Source organism: Lactuca virosa, chromosome 2 (genome assembly GCF_052849685.1).
Source record: "Lactuca virosa cultivar CGN04683 chromosome 2, Lactuca_virosa_CGN04683_v6, whole genome shotgun sequence".
Classification (NCBI taxonomy): Eukaryota; Viridiplantae; Streptophyta; class Magnoliopsida; order Asterales; family Asteraceae; genus Lactuca; species Lactuca virosa.
The window spans coordinates 308,036,344-308,042,864 of record NC_136427.1 but is presented as its reverse complement, the minus strand read 5'-3'; positions in this window follow the sequence as shown (position 1 = coordinate 308,042,864).

Sequence of the window (6,521 nt, the reverse complement as noted above, 5' to 3'; positions counted from 1 at the left end):
GGAGTGGTTGTTTAATGTTAATTTGCATCCTACATAGATATCTTTGGTCGTTTCGGTTTTCCTATTAGCCATTTCCACCGTGAAGGCTTCGTTAAGCTTCTGGGGTTGTTGATTTAGTAAGTGTTTGAATTTATGACTAACGAAACTTTGCTCTGCCCCACTATCAAACAAGATGCATGCATATATATTGTTAAGTAGGAACATACCGGTTACAATGGTCGGGTCTTGTAGTGCTTCGCCTTGATCCAGAATCAGGACCCTTCCTGATCCTCCGGTTCCTTGGTTGTTAACATTGGGGCAGTTACGTCTGAAATGGCCGGTTCTCCCATACCCATAGTAGGTGTGACAGGCCCCATCATTGTTGTTGTTGTTGTTGTTGTTTGGTTGCTGGTTTTGTGGAGGCTGAGTTCTACAATACCTTGCGGTATGACCCTTTCGATTGCAATTCATGCAATACATCTCCTTGCATTCTCCATAGTGGTGGAAATTGCATTTGTTACACTTGGGTAGGTTTCGCGTGTACTGTTTGGGAGCATTCGGTGTGGATGAGGCTGGAGCATGTGGTGTTGAGGGGACCTGAGCAGTAGCAGCATGAACTGCCACTGTTTCCTGTTTCTTTGATGACTCCGAGTTTTTTCGCCCTTTTCTCTTATTGTTCTTACCCTTCTTGTTATCACTCTCCTTTTTGACTTCATTTTCTCCTGCCTTGTCACCCTTCTTGTTGTCGTGGTCATACAACTTCTTGGCTAGTCTCTTGGCACTATCAAAAGTTTCAAGATTCGCTGCTATCACATTCCCTTGAATTGGGGAGGTAAATCCCCAGACGAATCTCTCAATCTGCTTTCCCTCAAAAGTGATCATTCCTGGACATAGAAGCGACAACTCACTAAACCTCGAGATGTAAGCATCAATGTTGGAGTTTTGGACCGTGAGATTCCATAACTCTTTTTCCATATTCTGAACTTCTCCTCTTAGACAATATTCTTCCATTAACATTTCCTTCAGCTCCTCCCATGGCATAGCATTCGCCACCAGGAGTGTCATAGCCTCCACGTGTCCGTTCCACCAGGAGAGAGCTTGATCAACAAATATGCAAGCTGCAAACTTCACCTTGCACTCCTCTGGGCATCCGCAGATCTCAATGACTGATTCAACTTTTTCTATCCATTTCTTTAGAGTTATTACACCTCCTGTCCCATTGAAGGTTCGTGGCTTAGCGTTTGTGAAATCTTTGTAAGTACAGGCCTTTGTAGGTCCTTAGTTCATCCCTTGATTTGAACTTCCGAATCCATTTTCATTACCTCCACTGTTATTTACGTTGTGGATGTGTCAGTGCTGCTGCAACTGCAGCTGAAACTGCTGCTTGGAACACAGCCGAGTTCATCTCTGGTGTAGGCGGTGGTGGTGGTGTTGCATTGTTGTTTGCTGATGGGTTCCTTCGAGGCATCTTCTGTCATGGAACAGAGAGATGATGAGTATATAGCATATTTTAAGTTTGGAGTTCTACGTCCTCGATGATTTGATTTATGTATATAAGTGATCCCATATGTTAACATGAATTAAAGCATTGAAAAACACATAACGGATAATAACATCACGATTATAACATATAATATTTTCACTAGTAATATCCGTTTTGATACATGAAAATTTGCATTAAAGGCATACAGTACATAAAAGAAGAGAAATTTGACAACATGACGACCTTATGAGTAGTGTAATCACTTACACATAAGGTCAATAATACATACAGTAGTACATATAAAAGAGAAACCATAGCGATAATAGTAGATGATGGAGCTGATCCTAGTCGTGATGAGATGTGCCAGGTGGTGGTGCTGAAGAAGAGGATGCACCCTGGAGACGAGCCACCTGTCGCTCGGTGTCTCGTAGTCGGGCCTCCCAGACTTCCTGTCTCATATGAAATCATATAAATACTAAAAATAAATCACAGATAAATTAATTTTATAGTATTTTGTTTATTTAAGTTTGGTTTTCGATACTCCCTTTTTGGGTATTAAAAGGGTAAGTTTTTTGGTTCATTGACCATCACAATTATTCCCGAACCTATGTTGGTCGTACTTTGAGTGAATATAGTTGATCAGGCTACATTCATCCCCAAATACGACTACATGACTTCTCGGGTTTAATCACAACGTTCAAATCCTCCAAAGAACTTTATTATTTATTATGCTATTATTTTCAAATGCACACATAGGTATGTATTTTATTTGTTTTGTTCAGAGTTATTTAGTCCCAATGTGTTTTATAGTAGCATATCATGTATGATTAGATATGCCAGTTCACTATAAACAATGCTCTGATACCAACCTGTTACACCCCCAAACCGAACGACGGAAACATCCGGGGGCTTGATTGACTTTAACTTGGAATATCATCACAATAAATATATAAATGAAACATAACAGCATCACCACCATGCATACACTATTACACCTGTCATTGTTTACATCAAGTATATTATCTTAAATTACATATCCCAAAACATTAAATGTATGATGATTAACGGTACACATAAATAAAATCCACATAGTCTCGATGATTCTCCTGCTTAACGATTCTCTGAGAATACAAGTTATTTTTAAACGGTCAACATATATAATGTTGGTGAGTTCATAAGTATGTTTGAATGAAAGACTTTGTTTTATTTGTAAAACCCAGAAAATCCGATATTTTCTGTAAAATAGTTTGAAAATGATGTATCATTCGAGTAATTACTGCATGTGTGGTTTCTATTGTAGAAAGTATGCATGAATATGAAATCCTGAATTTCTTGTTTTTTCTCATTGTAAATATAAGGTAGTGTACAATAGTATTTTTACCAGAAAATATATAAAAAATATTGTGGTCTTTAACCCTAAGACCATGTATTAGTGTATGAATGTATTTCCGTTGTCATGATTTTGTATTTGTATTCCACAACGTTGTGATGGCATTGATCTCTATGTGAGTCATTGTTGGGTTTGTAATATTACGTCATTGGGCCTTTAGTTCGGTCCATTATAGTCACGGTACTGGGCCTGTCCAGCAGTGTTTTGTTTAGTAGGGTTAGAGTATAAATGATGCATGCATGCATCATATTAGTTACACTTTTGATTAATATCTCTTTCATAGTATTGTAAACCCTAGCACACCTCTACAGTAGCAGTTATTTGTCGAGCTCTTCTGAGGTGTAGCATATTAATCATTCAGCATCTGTTTGATTCATCTTTGTGTTCGTAGTTATTATTGTGTTTATTTATATCTGTTACGAATCTAGTCGATCTTATAGGATTTTATTCTCATCAATTGGTATCAGAGCATGAGGCTGTGTAATCCAAACACAACTCTTCTGTTTGAAGAAAATCTTTAGGGTTTCCACTTTTGTCGAATCTGTAGGAGCCGTCATCTCATCAATGACACTGTTCCTTGTTGTTTTCGATAATATCCTAATTCAATATTTACAAGTTTGGTTCTTGACAGATATTCAATCAAGTCATCATGTCTCACGACGAGTCTCACAACAATCCGATCAACATCTCCAACAGCATTGGTTCGACCACGAGGATTCCGATCCTATATACTCATGATTATGAAGTCTGGACGCATCACTTTGAAGACTATGTTCTTGGCTCAGAGGATAAAGGATATCTGATCTGGGGGGCAATTATTTTGGGTCTGTTCATCCATTCAGGAATAAATAGAATGATTAAGACTCAGAAAGAGTACAACCAACTCATGGTCAACGTGAAGGAAGTCCCTCAGGATGAGAAGGATAAGTTGATCAACAACATTAAGGCGATGAGAATGATCAGATTCGCTCTATAGTCTGATACTTTTCGCTTGGTGAGTTCTTGTACCACTGCTAAGGAGATATTGGATAGGCTAAAGGAGCTATATTCAACCCATGAAGATCTGGAGCATTCTATCCAAACCCTTCTACTTTCAGAGTTTGAAGACTTCAAGCAAAAGCTAGAAGAAAGTATCATTTAGACGTTTGATCGTTTCAATCATCTTCTCAACAAGATGATCAAACACATAATCGGTAGAGAAGTGATCGAACAGAAGGTCACCTTTATGAATGGCCTTAGAACTGAATGGATGGCGGTGGTCTCGACTGTGAAGGCTCATGAACAGTTCAAAGCTTATTCGTTAGCGAAACTTGTGGGAATACTAAAGTCACATGAAAGTGTTGTAACTAAGGAAACAAAAGTTTATATAGTTTGGGATCTTTGGCCCTTCTCTCAAAGGGCAAGAACGTGGATGAAGAACAAGAAGAGTCGGATCTTTCAGAATGTGATCTGACCAATGAAGAATATGCTTTAATGGTCTCTAACCCCAAGAGGTTTGCTCGTAGGAAGTTTCCCATCACTAAGAACCGAAACTGGCAAGGGAGCTACAACTCTAAAAAGGCGAAAAAGGAGGTCAAAAGCGCTCCTCAGAAAGAAGAAGAGAAGAAGGACAACAAGCTTGTTGGTGATTCTGGATATAAGTGCAACTTCTGCCATGGGAAAAATCATGTTGCTAAGGATTGCATGTTAAGGAAGTTGTCTAAAAAGAAGGATGGTGAAGATGATGAAGCTTACCATACGCGTAAGCTGGAAGAAATAAAGAAGAAAAAGACTACTAATAGTTCTATGAATGCTTTAATTTTGAAGGAAAACAATGTTGATAATGAGTTTGGAGGAGTAGAGGTCTGGTCTACTGACTCTGAAGATGAAGAAGTTCACAAGCCCATGTATGGCAGGGCTTTTGTGGCGAAATAAGATAGTGCTGAGTTTGCTGGAAAATGTTTGATGGTGACGGCTGGTGTGTCACAGATGAGGGGTTATACCACTGATGGCGGGAGTGATGAAGTGAAGGAGAGGGAAGACAGATGTTTTGCTGCCAAACCGGTGGGTGAGCAGATCAATGAATGTGACCAGTTGATCAAGAAGGTAAATTCCATCCTCGAATCACTGAAAATAACCGTAACTAACTATGAAAAGGAATTTAATGAATTAAAATTCAAGTTTTCTAGTTTAAGTGGAAGTAAAAAACAAACTCGCCTAGCAAATTGTAACCTAACTGATCAAATCAGCAGGGTATCATCAAAGAGTGAGGAAGGAAGGATGTGGATAGAGCAAAAGGAGAAGGAGTTAGTTAGGGCTAGAGATGAACTGATTTATTTACAACGTGATTATTTGAAGTTTTTAAAACAAAGGAATATTTTTTGTTGAATTGCTAAACGTTTATATTCTAATATCACTCAGTTGCATCTAGATTGTGAGATTGGCCAAAAGATTCATAAAATGATTTTGCCCTTCCTGGAATTAAAGGAGGATGAAGTCGATGCCGATTGTTATAACTGTGAATCTATTGTCTCTTCTGATGAGATTTTTGATACCTATAGATTTGGTCTGGACAAAATTGAGTCCTTTATTAAGTCCAAAGACCATAAGGATATGCTTAGAAAATTATTGGATGAAAATGATAAATTGAAAATCAACACCGAAACTGTGCAGAAATTTGACTCATTGAGTACCAAGTTGAGTTCAGAAAACAAGATTAATGTTGAAAATACTTCTGAATTTGACGCGAACAATGATATGAGTGAAATATCCATAGAGGATGAGGTTGACTGTTCAGAGTTTATCAAAAGCGAACCGAAACCTCTAAAAGGTCTCATTTCTGAAAATTCAGTTGAGTTCGCTCGTATGTCCCAAGATAAGTCCAAAGTCCTTAAATAGAAGGTAGTGGTATATCAGAAGATACAAATGGTACCAAATCAGGTGTACGCTACCACTGGAGTCACTCATGATCAAACAGTCGAGTTAACAGCCTTAGTTAACGAAGATAATGCTGGTGGATGTGAAGAATATTTCTGGTCTGCTCCTATTGACAATGATGATGAAAGAGTAGGTCCGTGAGAGCGAACCTCATGGAGAGTCAAAGGCAGATATGTAGCAGAACCAATAAACAAACCTACCAGCTTTGATGTACCAAGCACAAGTGGTACTAAAGAGGTTCAAAGCGAAGCTGCAAAAGCGTCAAGCGAATCCTCTTTAATGAAGAGAGGAACTCATGAAGAGAGACTGAAATCGAAAGTGAACATTCACAAGTCTTCGAAACAACTTGCTGAACAGAAACGTGAGCGAAACAGGAGATACCATAAGAATCTCAATGAGAGGAAGCAGTTTTGGCAATCCCAAAACTCTAGCTATGTCCACAAGGAAACGTTGTATCAGCAAAAGACAAAGGCAAGCTCATAGGGAAACTCCAAACAATGCTCCCACTGTCAATCCTACAGTAAGAAGAACCGAAAGAGCAGTTTCAGTCCTAAATCCTAACATCCTTATTCTCAACCGAAGCAAAATCATATCAAGGATGTTAAAGGGAAAGGAAAGCTCGTCTCAGAATCTGAAGCAATGAAGACGACTACTAATCCTAGGAAACAAAAGAAAGATTTCGTTAAGAATCAAAATAAAATTAATCAATCTGAATCAAATAATTCGAAACCAAAAGAAAATAAAGTTAAAGTT